The 16,540-nt window shown below is 35.5% G+C and overlaps 1 protein-coding gene across 1 annotated transcript in view; it reads right to left on the reverse strand.

The window, feature by feature from the left end:
• LOC142348160 (uncharacterized) overlaps positions 1 to 16,540 on the reverse strand; it is a 586,343-nt gene that overhangs the window by 90,799 nt on the left and 479,004 nt on the right. The window lies entirely within an intron of this gene.

Here is a 16,540-nt window from a genome sequence, read left to right on the forward strand (position 1 = left end):
ATAAATAGCAATCTGCATTAAATGATAAAACAGGAAAATATAAGTGGAATATTTTATTAGATAACAATTTAACAGGCTTTATGGACTTGCTAAAACAAATAAAAACTCTACGCCGATTCGGTCTGTTCTGTCAAAACCCGGTAGCAGTTATGAGAACTTCAATAAGTTTCTGTCTCCATTTTTTCCAGATGTTACCAGGTGCAAGTTTTGAGACTAACTTGAAAAGTGTCAGAGCCGAATTTGAAGCGACGAGTTTGAAGGAAGATGATTAAGTAGTATCTCCTTGACGTTAAAAGCTTGTACAAGAATATACCGGTTGAGTAGGCAATTGAAATTGCACTTAAACAACTTTAGTGCAGTAATGAGGTTCCTGAGAATCCAAGGTCAGCTTTGAGGAGCCTAGTGCAACTTGCTCCAACGAATGTTCATTTTAAATGTTATGAAGTTTGGTACTCTCAATTGTACGGTTTAGCCACGGGTGCTTCATTGGCGGTAGTTTTGCCAACTTTGTGAAGGAAATATTTTGAAGACTTCTTACAGAAACCAAATGGGGGAAGGGAGAAGAAACACCTGACAATGCATAAGACCACTGCAATCGAGTATAAAAACATACAGGAAATTGTAAGCATCTGTTCCTGTATAAAGAAAAAGGTTTAACCGAGAACACACAAGAATTCAAATCATTTAGGAAGCATAAAGATGACATAGTCAAGGCAAACCCGATAGATTACCTTGAGTATGCACATTCTCCTCAAAAAAACCTCAATCTCACACTTGAGACACCCAACCGTAATAGAGACTTGATGCTTCTAGATGTGAACATAAACGTAAACGATGACAGAAAATTTGGCGGTCATTGGTATCGAAAACTAACTGATACCTAAATAATCCTAAATTTCCGTAGCTCTCCACCGTTACAATATAAGAACAAAGTGATTCAAGGAGCGGTTCATAGGATTTTCCGTGCAGCAAGCGACAATACTTTGACGTAGCTCTTAAGAAAAATGAGGAGATATGAAACAGTTTTGAACTGAGTGGTCTTCCAGAGTTCCCTTTAATGAGACGTTGGATAAAACAGTCACATGAAAAAAGGTTACAGAAAAACCCACCAAAATTGAACAACTCAAAACAATTAAAGGTCTTAACAAAAATGAGCTTAAACTGATGATTTTGCTCACTGCAGTGGAAACATAACTCAAATTTTAGCTAGTAGACTGAAAAATTTCGGTGATTTTCAAATCATTTTAAAAACGAGAAAATTAAGAGCTTTCTTGCGCACCCTGTAATCATCTTTTGATAAAAATCAGAAATCGCATAAGGTATATAAAGTAACATGTAACGGATATAGTCCCATATTTTTTGTTCAATCGAGCTGACATGTTACAAACAGTATTTTGGAGCATCAAAAGGAAAAGCCCCCTCTGGGTCAACCCCTCGTTTAATGTTGTGGTACAGCGCTTATTATGGAATTAGATTCCAGATGCCTGTCGCATTTTGAAAAACAGGTGACAAAAGAAACGATGTTCATCAAAAAGCTAAAACTGAAACTAAATACGCGCGACAAGTACGGGGGCGGTAACTGATATTGAAGTAATAGTTCGAACACAAAAAAATTGAAATTCAAAAGAATTCTGATACATGTTAACTCGAAATTTTGTCGACCCCAACAAGCAAAGGATAACAACAGATAGAAACGAAAGTCAATATCATTTTCAGGAATAGAAAAAAATATAACCGGGAACTTCGAAAACTCCGGATTAAAGATTGAAAATAATAGTATTGTACTGAATGTGAGTAAACTGTTGTACATATGATTTTAACTGTAAAGAATTTCAAAAGTTTGTTGTTTTTTTTTTTCATTTCTAAGAATTCAATAGATAAAACCATAAACAAGTTTCTATACTTTGTAAATAATTTTTTTCGATTGTTAAACTTGACAATGAAGGCAATGAAAAACATTCGTTTTTTTAAATTGAACTTATTTTTAATGAACAAATCCTTCTTTCCAGCGAAAACCTAAACGAAGATGGAAAACTTAGCTCTCATAGGCATTAAAGATTGGCTGATACCGGCAAAATCCTAAATTTTTGTAGTTGTGCACCGTTACAACATAAAATAATAGTGATTCAAGGAAAATTACATAGGACTTTCAGTGCAACCAGTGACTTTCAATCCTTTGGTGTAGCTCTGGACTGAAAATTGAGATCTGGACTGAAAATCTGTATCTAAATGAGTGGTGTTCCAGTATTATTAAGAAGACGCTGGAAAAATTAGTCACGAAGGAAAAAGTTACAGCAAAACCATGAACAAATATCTCAAAAAAAAAGTCCCAACAAAAATAAGTTTATATCGATGTTTTCTCTCAGTACTGAATAATCTTAACTTCAAATTTTGCAAGTTGACTGGAAAAATTGTGCGATATTATTTTTACAACGAGAAATCATTTTTACAACAAGAAAAATAAAAACTGTCTTGCCCACCCCGAATTCACTTTAAAAAATCTGATATCTTATGTGGTATATAAAGTGATATGTAATGAATTCAGTTTCATCTATGTTGGCCAAACCAGCCAACATGTTACCACTAGACTTTCGGAGCTTCAAATGAAAGACTCTCCAGAGGGGCAACACCTCGTTGAGTGTTTTTGTTCAGCGCATAATGTTGAATGAGAGATTCTAGATAAATGTCTCGGGGTGTAAAAACTAATGACAATAGAGGTGGTCTTAATCAAAAAGCTGAAACCTGTTGGAGTTCAAAAATTATTTTTGTACGTTAACTCAAAATTTTGTCAACCCCATCATGTAAAGGATAAAAATTGAAAGGAATGAAAGTAAAAAACTCAGGAATAGAAAACAATATACCAGGAATAATTTCAGGAATAGAAAACAATATACCAGGGATATTCTAAAAATCCGGGATAAAGATTGAACTAGTTTTTAATGTAAAGAATAAATAAAATGTTGTAAAAACGATTTTAACTGTAAATCATTACCTTTTTTGTTTTTATTCTAACTCATATCTTGAATTTTTATAATCAGAGTCAACGACAAGTTCAAATACTTCGTAATTAATTTCATTCGATTGTTGAATCTGACGATGAACGCAATGTTTGAAAACGTTTTTTTATCAATTTAGTTTTTAGTTGGTTGACAATTGCTTCTTCTCTGCACCATAATGAATAACTTATGCGAAACGATCAATGCGTGGTCACAGTTTTGAGCATTGGAACCCACTTGACTCAATCCATGAAACAAAAATCAACTATGGTCTAGACCAATACAAAGAAACTCAAAAAGAGCAAACTCACTATCTCAATTCGCAAAGACCATCACAACACCAAGTCATAATGTTTTTTTTAAGGTGTAATTCAATGGTTAGGAAATTGATGACATTTTCACGAAAACAAAAACTCATTCGTATAGCAAATCTCAGAAAGATTTTAACTGTTGCCAAAGAATAACAGTGGGCAAGAGTAGCCCCAGCATATCGTGCACAAGGAAAAGCAACACAAAGGTTTTTTTGAAGCACCAAGATCAGAGAAACAAGCTGACTATCTTGGCTCTCTGACGTCTGGCCACAACCCATCCACCACCACACATTAAGTATTAATTTATTGCGGAACATCGAACAAAGGCAAACAAGAAATGAGGGATCTCGGCCTTTGCCAGTTTCATTCAATGATATGTAAAGCGAGGTAACTATTTAAAAATTGTATTTGATGTATAACTTTGCACAAAAAGGACACCTTTACAGTGATTAATTCAAATTTCATTCGATAGCATTTCAAAGTTGACAAAAAGGATAAATTGAGAGTGGGGCTGATGTAGGAGGGCAGGAGGAGGTATGTGATGTGGTGATGGGGGGATCAAATTCTAATAGCCGCATTTCCACAAGTATAGGTCTGTAAAACAGTTTCTTTGAATCTCATACCTATAGACTAGTGAGCAGAAAGGCCCTAGGAACGCTTAATGCTCGCAGGGCGTTGCACTTTTATCCCCCGTTTTAGGACGAAAACTCAAATAGGACACACAAAAAATTAGACAAACAAAGTACTGCCTAAAAAAGACAGGAAGACTAATTTTGCGACAAGACTAAAAAGGCAATAGGACTAAAATAAATGTTACAAATTTTTTTTGAGAGCAATTAAAAAGATAAAACTAAAAAGCCATGTAGAAACCACTGATTGGAAGTTTAAAAAGTGTTATGGGTTCTAAACAACTCTTTTTTAAATTTAAGTTAACCATCAGTTTAAACAATTCTAGAGAAAATTTAAAAAATTATTATTGTCTAATATTCTAGTCGAGACAATTAGTCGCTCGGATATAATAAAGGTCTGTAACTTTATTTTTGATTGAAGTTAAGAACATTCTTAGTGACACTCTATGTTCAATCTCCTGCCAATGTTTGCCAAACTTCGACAAGTGTTAGTAATGTTATTGACAAGAAAGCTCATCTAGCTTAAAACTAAGTAGATCTTATGATCTAGCAATTTTTGGCATAAACGACTACGTTGTTAAAATTTTAATCTAATCTGAGCCAACTGCTCTATGTAACAACTTCTATTTGTTCAAAATACTACATGGCTGCATTATTCAAGCAATAGGGTGAAATCAAATGATGGTGAAAAGCAAAAGGTAAATATTATTTATAACAACCTTGTTTCTTGTCAATGATAGGTTAATTAAGCAATGACTTAATTCAATGTTATTTATTACAGGTAAAATTATTACAATATTTGCTTTTGTTGACATGAGCATGAATGTTTGTTTCGAAGAATTATGTTTCTCAAATTTATGGCATTTGATCTCTAATGAAATACCAATTTAACATTAAATAACCTATTTAAAAATTTAAACAATTAATGACAAGATATCAAAAGTTACTATTTTTTGCACGCTGTAAGTGCTAAAAGTCACAATTTTGGGTTTGATGCAATAACGTTCGTAGAGTGCATGAATAGTTTAGAGGTTACTCTTTAACACTGGATCCCTTGGTGGGGGTGCAGTGGGGGGATCATAGGGGGATGGTTTCAAACTCTAAGACCTACCCTTCACAGCGTCAGTATAGGACTCCAAAAAAGTTTAGGTGAGTCGCATACCTAGAGACTAATGAGCAGAGAGGCTCTAAAAGTGTTTAATGCAGGCTGGGTGTTACCTGTTTACCCCCCTTTTTAGAAGGAAAACTCAAAAAAACAGACGAAAAATTGGACAAGCGAAAAATTGCATAAGTAAGACAGGATTAATGTGGCGGCAAGACTAATAATGCAACAGGACATTTATAATTTTTACAAACTTCGTTTGAGAGCAATTAAAAATTTGAAATTAAAATGCCATGTAGAAACAAATGATTTCAATTTTTAACAAACGTTATGAGTTCTATAATTTTTTTTTCAAATTTAGGTTAACCATCAGTTTAGGCAATTCTAGGAATTACCTAAGAGTTATTTTTGAGAAATATTTACCTATACACAATAATCAGTATATCTACAATTTCCTAATTTCTTCATCAATTGTTTTCTTTAAATATTTCTGCTTTCTGTTCATTTTTTTAATTCTCTTGTTTGTAGGGTAATTCAGATTTTTGCCCCAACCCTAGGCATGATTTTTGTTGCGGTTTTGCAAATTTTGTTTTACCTCACACAAAATATATTTTCAACTCTAATTTCCAGTCAAAATGATGATTTGTACTAATAATTTAGCGTTATTTTTGCCCCGATAATCGTCGCATATTTAGCTCTGGCTTCGTCAGTCTGAAGTATATAGCTTCGATGCGCACATTTTTTTCTACAGTTGCTGGGCACAACCTCTGCACTTTGTTACACTCAGCATAGCTTCCGAAAGGAAAAAAACTCAACAGCCTTTCGTGAAACAACGGCTCCAGAAGAGCAAGCTGATTAGCTTGGCTCTCTGACGTCTGGCCACAGCCCATCCAACACCATACCAATAATATTAACTGAAAACGGAACACCGCACAAACGCAAACAAGAAATGCGGGATCAAAGAACTCCGTTACTCATTAAACGTTACAAACTCCGTTTGAGAGCAATTAAAAACATAAAACTAAAACTCCATGTAGAAGCCATTGATTGAAATGTTTAAAAAACATTATGAGTTCTAAACAATTCCTTTGCCAGTTTTTTCCAATGAACGGTAAAGTCAAGCGACTATCTAAAAAGCATTTGATTTAAAATTTTCCTCAAAAGCACACGTTTACAGTAATTGATTTGAACTTCGTTCGATAGCAATTTGGAACAACGGAGAGAGGATGGGCAACCAATTGTTGCGTAAAAAACTCTGGTTAAAATCACAGCAAGTTGGTTTTATTTACGCTGAAGCCATTCACTGCTGTGAAAATTTAGTACTATTCCCATTTCAGTTGGTGTTCAAATACCAATGAACGTAGGTCCTTTGATATTAAGAAAAACCAAGTTTCCTTCGTCGTTCTCGTTTTCTAAGTCAACACACAACTTTTGGGTCAATAGCTTTCCAAGGACCTCTTTGGTACAGAGGAGAACGGTAATTCCTCTATAATTGGAGATGTCTTGTTTTTCTCCACTTTTTGTAGATGATCACAACCTCTTCTGTTTTCGACTCAACTAAAAATACACGATTGTTTGCAATAATAATTAAAACAATTTTCAGCGGCTTGCAGAGAACGTTTGTCTTCTGCTTCAGAAACAGGTTGCCTAATCCATCTTCAACCCTAGTCTTGATCCTCTCTAGTTAAGCGAGTAACTCCTTGCTATCTTGCTCAGAAAAATGAACTTTTTGCAGAGTGCTTATAGGAGAAACCTTTGCTAACCTTTCTCTTGTAAGCACTCTTAGAGAAAATGGAGTGAAAGTAGGTATTGAACAGTTGTGCTTTAGCCAAGCCGTCAGAAGCTTGTGTGTTCTCAAAATAAATATGAGAAAGTAAACACCATTGTTATTAGAGAATATGGCACTGTGAAACAGATTTTGTTCGAAGCTGAGTTTATCCTTTTCAAGGATGATTTTCAGGTCATCTGGTAACTTTTTTAAGTTTTGGTTTCAATCTTGGTTGATGGGACATCTTTCCAAGAATGTTCTTCAATTTAATCAATCTCGAATTTTTGGTTGAAACCCACGTAGCTATTTTCATGCGATGTTTTGTTTTCCTGGGAAAAGTTTAGTTCATCGTATTAAATAAACATTCATACTAAAGTTCTAGTACAACATTCATACTAAAGCTGTACGGTTGGAATGGACAATCGATAATGCTTTCGATATAAAAATATGTCATTCCCATTTTTTGTTATTGAGTTTCTATTACTGCCATTGAAACCACTATAGAGGTCGCCTTTGTTCCGTCAGTTAGATGGATCCTACTCCATTTGTTACTATTCTTTGATCTTTACTTTGCTCTTTGATGTGGCTGTTTCTCCAATTGGGACAGTACTGAAACAGTTAGCTTTGAAGCACTCTACAAACAAGACTGCTATTCTGCTATTATGTCATCTGAGAACAAAGCAGTTCCGCTCCTATTTGCTTCAAACCCTGCATCCGAGCTGCTAGGACATGTGGTCAACGAAATTGATGTTCTAAGAGTATCTTTTGAAAAAAAGGAGGTCTCATTTTATTACGTATACATGAGCGTTTTTGAAATATTTTCAAGTTTGTTACCCATTCGCTGCTTTTTTGTTCATCATTTGTCTTAATATTTAACTTGGAAAATAAAAACGCTTTATTTAGAGATAGAGCAGGGGAGACACTATACAAGGCTGTCTTGAACCATTATTGGCGACAACTGCTTTTAATTTTTCCTTTTTTCATTCATTGGTCGATTTTGCGCGATCTTCGAAAGGCGTTGTAGTCCATATCAACAGTTTTGTGTAATCTTAATTTGCCCTAGACTTGAGCATCCGTTTTGTTGCAGTTTTGAACATTTTGTTTTTCCATAAACAAAATACGTTTTCAGTTATAAATTTCGGTCAATATTATGATTTGCACTAATAGTTTAGCGTAATGTTTTGCCCGATAATTGTCCCATGTTTAGCACTGGCTTCAACACTATGAAACATATTTTTTGATGCTTCCAACTTTTTCTACAGTACACGCAACAGCAATTCCATTCAATGCTACTCGTGGAGCCATTTTTTTGAGCAAGTTGCTAACACAACTATGAAACCTTTTTTCGATGTTCTGATATCATAGTTCTAACCTAATAGGTTGTCTGCCCCAGCATATAGTGCAAAAGGAAAAATAACTCGAAGGCTTTTTGTGAAACACCGGCATCAAAAAAGCAAGCTGATTAGCTTGAATCTCAGAAGTCTGGCCACAGCCCATCTAACACCAAAAAAATGGTAACTGAAAACGGGAAACCGCACCAACACAAACAAGAAATGTGGGAGTAAAAAACAATCTCGGCCTTTGCCAGCTTCTCACAATGAACGTTATAGTCAAGCAACTATCTAAAAAAGATTTCATTTACAGCTTTGCACGAAAAGATCAAGTTTACAGCCATTACTTCAAATTTCGTTCGATGGCAATTGCGAGCAACTGTGGGAGGTTGGGCAACTAATTGTTGCGTAACAAACCCGGTTAAAAAATAACAGCAAGTAGGTTTTTTATGCTGAAGCAAGGCACTGCTGTGAACATTCAGAAACATTCCTGTGTCAGTTGGTTATCAAATACCAATAAACTTAGGTCTTATTGTCATTGTTAACATTCAGTTTGATATTAGGAAAAGCCGAGTTTCCTTTGTTGTTCACTTTTCTAAGTCATTATAATACTTTTCGAACAATAGAATTCCAAGGACCTCCTAGGTACAGGCGATAACGCTACTTCCTCTATAGTTGAGGACGTTTTGTCTATTTCTATTTTTTGTAGATTGGCACAACTTCTGCTGTTTTCCAGACAATTAGAGTCACTTGCTTGTTCGCAATAGTGTTGAAAACAATTCTCAGTCAATTGAAGAGAACATTGGTCACAGGTTGCCTAATCCGCTTTCATCCTTAGCTTTTGTCCGGTCTATTTGCTCGAGTAAACCTTTGCTTTCATAATCAGAAAAAAGAAACTGTCGCGCAGACGTTGCAAGTTCCGTTCGCTAATGTTTCTCTTATAAGCACTCTTAGAGAATATTGAGTGGAAAAGTAGGTATTGGACAGTTATACTTAAGCCAAGCAATCAGAATCTTGTGTGTTCCCAAAATACGTTTGAGAAAGTAAACTGCTTTGTTTTATTTTTACCTATCTTAGATACTTCTCGATGTTAGATAAGATGTCACTGAGAAACACATCTTTTTGAAACCGAGTTTATGCTATTTCAGGCTGACTTTCAGGTCTTTTGATGGCTTTTTTGAGCTTTGTTTTTGGTCTTGGTTAATGGGAGGTCTTTTCAAGAGTGTTCTTCCTTTTAACCAATCAGAAAGTTAGATCTTTGATCTGAAACCCACGTAACAAATTTCATACGATGTTTCAATTTCCTCCAAAAGTTTGAATTCATCAGTTTTAAGCAACCTTTCATACCAAAAATCTAGTACAACATTGACTTCACTAATGCAGTTGAAATGGACATTCAATAATTGTTTCCATTTATAAGTATGTCACTCCTATTTTTTTTTGGAATTGAGTCTTTATTACTGCGATTGAAACCACTATAGATTTGGCCCTTTGTTCCGTCTTTTCGTGGGATCCTACCCCTTTGTTACCATACTGTGATCTTGATTTCGCTCTTTGATGTCACTGTACCTCCAATATGTAGGGTGCTGAACCAATTAGTTTTGAAGCACTCTATGAACAAGACTGCTGTGCCGCTATTATGACTTCTGAAAACAAAACAATTCCGTACTTAATTATTGCCAACCCCACATCCTAGGTGCTAGAACGCTATGGTCATTAAATTTGACGTTATAGGAGTAGTATTTGAAGAATGGCCGATCTCAGCTTAACACGTATACATGAGCGTTTTGTTAATGTTTTCATGCTTGTTGTCCCTTCTCTGTTTTTTTCTGTTTTCTGTTTGTCTTAATATTTAGGAAAAACGCTTTATTTTGAAACAGAGCTGGGGAGACAGTAAAGAAGGCTATTTCAACACATTGTTGGCGACAGTTTTTTTTTTAATTTTCCTTTTTTCCCTTTCATAGGTCAGGGTTGCTCGATTTCTGAACAGCGTTGGATTCCATGTCGTAATTTGTGTGTAATCTTAATTTGCCCTAGCCCTAAGCATCTGTTTTGCTGCGGTTTTGCACATTTCGTTTTTCCATACACAAAATACGTTTTTCGCCATAAATTTCAGTCAAAATTATGATTTGCAATAATAATTTAGCGTAATTTATTGCCCGATAATCGTTCCATATTCAGCTCTGGCTTCAACACTATGAAGCATATATTTTTGGTAATTCCGATTTTTTCTACAGTACACGCATCCGCAATTCCATTCAACGCTACTCGCGGAGGAATTTTTTTGAGCAAGGTGCCAACACAACTTTGAAATCTTTTTCGATGTTCTGATATCATAATTCAAACCTAATGGCTCATCTGCCCAGCATATATTGCCAAGAGTAAAATAACTCAAAGGCTTCATAAAAGCAAGCTGATTAGCTTGGCTCTCTAAATTCTGGCCACAACCCATCTAACACCACAAAATTAATATTAACTGGAAACAGAACACCGCACAAATCCAAACAAGAATTGCAGGATTAAAAACATCTTGGCATTTGCCAGTTTCTTCCACTGAATGGTAATGTCAAGCAACTATCTAAAAGCACTTGATGTATAACTTTGCACAAAATGAACACATTTGAAGCAATTACTTCAAACTTCGTTCGATAGCAATTGGGGGCAACGGTGGGAGGGTGGGCAACTAAATGTTGCGTAAAAATCCTTGTTTAAAATCACAGATCACAGCAAGTAGGTTTTTTTTCTACGCTGAAGCAATGCACTGCTTTGAAAATTCGGTAATATTTCTGTGTCAGTTGGTGTTCAATTAGCAATGAACGTAGGTCTTATTGTCATTGTTCTCATTCAGATTGACATTTAAAAAAGCCGAGTCTCTTTCGTCGTTCACTTTTTTTAAGTCAGCATACAACCTCTTGAACAGTAGATTTCCATGAAGCTCGTAGGTACATGAGATAAAGCTTATTTCCTCTATAGTTGGATATGTCTTGTTTTCTACACTTTTTGTAGATGGAGACAACCTCTACTGTTTTCCAATCAACTAGAAACACATGTTTGTTTGCAATAGTGTTGAAAACATGTCTCAGTCAATTGAAGAGAACATTGGTCACAGGTTGCCTAATCCGCTTTCACCCCAAGCCTAAATCCCGTATAATTGCTTAAGTACATGTTTGTTATCATGCTCAGAAAATGATCTTCCTGCAGTCGTTGCAAGTTCCGTTCGCTGATGTTTCTCTTACAAGCACTATTTAGAGAAAATAGAGTAGAAGTAGGTATTGAAAAGTTTTGCTTTAATCAAGCCGTCAGTAGCTTGTGTGTTCTAAAAAAATGTGAAAAAGTAAACTGTTTTGTTCTTCGAGAAGACGTCACAGTGAAACAGGTCTTTTTCGAAGCTCACCTTATCCTATTCAAGACTGGTTTTCAGGTCTTCTGGTATTTTTTGGTTTCGGTCTTAATTAATGGGAGATCTTTCCAAGACTGATCTCAGTTGAATCAAGTTAGAATTTGGGTTGGAAACTCACGTAGCTATTTTCATGCGATCTTTTGTTTTCCTGCGAAATGTTGAGTCCATCAGCTTAAATAACCATTCATACTATTATTATTATTATTATTATTATTATTATTATTATTATTATTATTATTTTTATTATAGGTTTACGCGCCATTTACTAACTCAAAACTGCTTTGAAAAGCAAATATTAAATGAAAAAACTTTTCTGTTTTTTGCGATAATTAAATTCATAGGGTATTAATTTTATTTCAAGAGGCAACTTAGTCCATTCGAAAAGAACAGCAAAACTGAATGATTTTCCCCCAAATGCAGTTTTGACACTAGGAGCCTTCAAATTGTACGCATATTGGCATCTAGTCACCTTATCATTTCAGAAAAGTAATACGCCAAGATACATCGGAATTTTCTACGGATGGTGAACTAAACGGTGACCAAAAAGTAGAATTTTGTAGAGGATACGTTGTTTCATGGTTAGCCAATGAAGCTCTTTGATATAGCTTTTGTTGAACCAGGTGATAGCCTAAAAAATGAGATTACATGCTGAGTTCGTTTTACGCTGTAGTTTCTGTATAATATAGACAGGTAGTCCATAGTAGATTGAGTTGCAGTAATCAAGTCGCGAAAAAACCATTAATCGAACTCTCGCAATCAACGCTTTTCTGTCGACTGTATCTCTTATAGAGTAAATTGTTCGCAGAAAATAATAACATCTACGTCACACAGAACTAACATGTTTCGAATATGAATGTCTGGAATCTAAGTTGAAGCCCAACAAAGTAATATTGTTAGAAAAATTGGCCTTTGTTGGAAGTTCAATATCGCTATCTAAACTATTTTTTCTACTTATAAACATGTATTTAGTTTTATTCGAATTTAATTAGAGCTTAGCACCAATGAACCACTTTTGCAGAGTCGTAAGTATCAAATCAAAAGCCCCCTGATTTATCAAAGCTTGGTAAACAAAATATATAACAGTATCATTGGCATAAAAACGATAATTGACATCAAGACGTTCAAACAGAACTTCCAGAGCAACAATATTGCATGAAAAAAGAACGGGAGCTAGAACAGATCCTTGAGGAACAGCCGTTTTTATAGTTCTTGGCCCCGAATATTCACCATCAATCAACTCTTTTTGAGATCTACTACTCAGATAACTATTTGAAAAATTAAGCAGTTTTTTTTTGAAACCCAAACTTGTTTCAAGAACTGAAAAAAGGAATTCATGATCGAGAGTATCAAAGGCAGCGGATAGATCAAGTCAAATATAAAAAGTGCTTTTTGTCCTACTTAAATTGAGGAGCAAATAATTTGTCACCTTAACCAGCGCTGTTTCTGTGGAAAAAAACTTCCTGTAGGTATTTGCTAAAGAGACTATTATATTCGAGCTGTTCACGTATTTGCATGAAAGCCGCCCGTTCTAATAGTTTTTAAATGTAACTTAGGTTTGAGATAGGTTGTTAGTTTGAAAAATCTTAATTGTCAGAATTTTATGTCTTCAAGTGGGGCTTAACAATGGCCATTTTAAAGGACCGGGGGATACATCACGCCTTCAGCGGAAGATTAAAAGTTTCAGGAGTTCGAGAAAATAATAATCTGGAAATGACGTTACAAGATGTGTCCGAATGATGTTCAGTGGAGATGTACTGTTTGACGACGCAGAAGTCGATTCTCTATCAACAACTCTGTGAAAGAATTCAATGAGTTAACTTCAGTTTTCAGAATTTCAGGACCTATCGCAGTGGGAATTGATGCAATAATTTTTTCCAATTTAGATAAAAAAAACTCGTTGAAGTTGTTTGCAAGCTGATTTTTGGTTTTAAATTTTGGGAGCTGTTCTACATCTTGACCAAGAAGCAGTCTTATAATGGCAAACTTATTACGACTACAATTTTTTATCAACGCATTCTCAATGTATAATCTATGCTTCTCTATGAATTTTTCAAAATACATATGGTTAACATTTTCATATTCAGATTTCAGTACAGATGTTTTCGACTTTCTGTATTTACGCTCTACTTTTCTGTTTTTTCGTTTCGATCTCAAAAGCTCGTCGTCAAAGAATGGGAATTGATGTTTAGTAAATGTTTTTTATTGTGAGTGTTAAACCTTAGATACATATCCCATAATTCATCAATACTTGAGGCAACATCAATTTTTAAGCACGACTTTATTAAATTAATAAAAAACCGTCAGAGTCTAATTTCTTCCAATTTCTGTACATCAAATGCTGTTAACATTTGCGTTGTTTTATACCGCTGAGCAAAAAGCAAATAATCGAATGGTCCGAAGAAGTAATTAAGCTATTCGATTTAACATTAATTGAAATATTGTTTGACGCAATAACATAGTAAAGATTTTTACCACTTCTATGCGTTTTCTCGGAGACGTACTGAGTCAGGCCGAAGTCTTCAAAAAATGAGTTCCAATTTTTTGAAGCATCATTATTTACATACAATGAAATGTTAAAATCAACCAGGAGAACAATCTTTTCGAATTGTAGCCTGTTCTCTTCAAAAACAAAATAACAAAGTGATTTAACAAAAGATTTAACATTTAACCCATGTGGTCGATAAAATGCGGTTACAAAATAATTGGTAGCCCAAACAGCTAAATAAGCATAACAGCATTCAAAAAATTCAGAGGTAAAGTTTTCGCGATTCTGGAAATGGAGATCATATCTATAAAAGAAGAAAATTTGGCCTCCTCTTTTATTCACCCTTGGTGCACTATAGAAAAAAAACGCCGGGGGACAACACTGCTTTAAAATAAAACCGTCATCTGAGGTGTTCGTAATCCACGATTCTATAAATACTCCCAAATTAATTTTGTTTACTTTCAAGAGGGTATTTCCATCTTTCGTTTTCTTCCTGACAGAGTGTGCATTATGTAGACAAATGTTTATTTCTGTAGATCCTTGTTTCGTTGATCTTTGTTTTAATAGATGACTGGCTAGTAGTCACTTTTGATCCTCTTCTTTAACGGGCGGCTTCATTCAGGTAAAATGTTGACACCGTAAAGTTTTCAGGCCAGAAATCAGGTAACCCAACTTTCTTTTCATCAAACTTAAATACTTAATGGAAGGCTTTCAGTTGAGCTTCCGACTTCGGAATTTGAAGTAATTCGAAGTTCTTTTCTACATAGAACTCCTCCATTTCCGGTTTGTTCTGACTCGGTCGACTTTTATGTAAATGAGAACGCTTCGGTGGCTTTTTGACAACCTTGATGACTGATGGATTGGTGTTCGTTCCCGTTTTTACCACCTTGGGTGATCTTACTTTTCTCTGTACAGTTTCAAATTAAAAAGTCTTCGCCTTTCTCTTTTTGTTTACTGTCGCACTGTGATAACTGGACGAGCTGTCGTTTCGAATCCTGCCGGGTCCACATTTTGCAGCTTTTGGAAAAGGAAATTCCGGTTTTTCTTTATCAACGCTATCTCATTGTGTAGCATTGTGATCACCTCGCGGATCAAAAAATTAACACAAGCGAGTTTTTCCTCAACGGCCGTAATTCTGTCCAGCGCAGATAGTTCTGCAGTAAAGCTAGGAGTACAATTAGCACAGGACCAGTAGATCAATCCTTTGATATTTGCGGTACTTGAAATTCCCGAACAACCAAAGTGAACATTTATCTTCTCAAATTTGACACAAAATGCACACACTTGTACATTGCGAGGGTCGTTACAAATATTGCAGAGAGATTCTGGCGGTGGCGGCAGTGATGTGGGCACCATTGTAACTTGGGATAAAAGGGGAACTAAGGGAAGTGGCCGCTAGGGGCCTAAACTAATTAGTCAAGCAAATGTGGAGAACTGTCACACCAAATGTTTGACTAAGGAAAATATATAGGATGACCAAAAATGTAGGGAAACAATCAAGCGGATGCGGAGAACTCTATCGCCAAATGATTGATACCAAATATGAAATCGTAGATAATTCTCGTATAATATCGTCCGCCGGAATCTGAAATCCCCGGTAACTGGGGCTACCCAAAAAAGTCCGGCCTCTGATACCACAGTAAATAACAACAATCAATGGCTGAAACAATTAAATAGCCTCCCGGGTGCACTTGGAGACTTTAATAAGTTTATCACAACAATTAGGCTACAAAGTTCTAGTACAACATTGACATCACTAAAGCAGTACGGTTGAAATGGACATTCGATAATGCTTTCGATATTTAATTTTTTGTCACTCCTTTTTTGGAATTGAGTCTTTATTTCTGCCATTGAAACCACTATAGAGGTAGCCCACTGTTCCGTCCGTTAGATGGATCCTAGCCTTTTTTATTACTATTCTGTGATCTTGACTTCGCTCTGTGGTGTCGCTGGACCTTCAATTTGGAGGGTGCTGAAACAATTAGCTTTGAAGCACTCTACAAACAATACTGCTATGCGGCTATTATGACATCTGAGAACAAAACAATCTCGCTCGTAAGTGCTTCAAACTGCGCATCCGAGGTGCTATGACGCTATGGTCAAAAAGTTTGACGCGTCTAAGAGTAGCTATTGAAGAATGTGAGATCTCAGTTTAACATGTATACTTGAGCCGTTTTGTAAGTATTTCATGTTTGTTGTCGCTTCTCTGCTTTTTATTGTATCATTTGTCTTTTTGTTTAATTTGGAAAATACAAAACCCTTTATATAGAGAAAGAGCTGGGAAGAACTTGAACCTTGTACAACCAGGGCCCTATAATGGGAAAGAACAACGATCAAAGGCAGATCACATTTTTGACAACGCTAAACAAACTTTCATGCCCCAGTTGATGCCTGGGTCTATTGTGGATGCCATTGAATGCCTGAAATGAGAATTCCGACCATTCAAATTCAGTATTTAGGACGCATTCATTTAGGACTCCATCTGCACGTTTATTTGACTATGATTCGAGCTAATATT

The sequence above is a fragment of the Convolutriloba macropyga genome, chromosome 10 (genome assembly GCF_964194025.1).
Source record: "Convolutriloba macropyga chromosome 10, txConMacr16.3, whole genome shotgun sequence".
Classification (NCBI taxonomy): Eukaryota; Metazoa; Xenacoelomorpha; order Acoela; family Convolutidae; genus Convolutriloba; species Convolutriloba macropyga.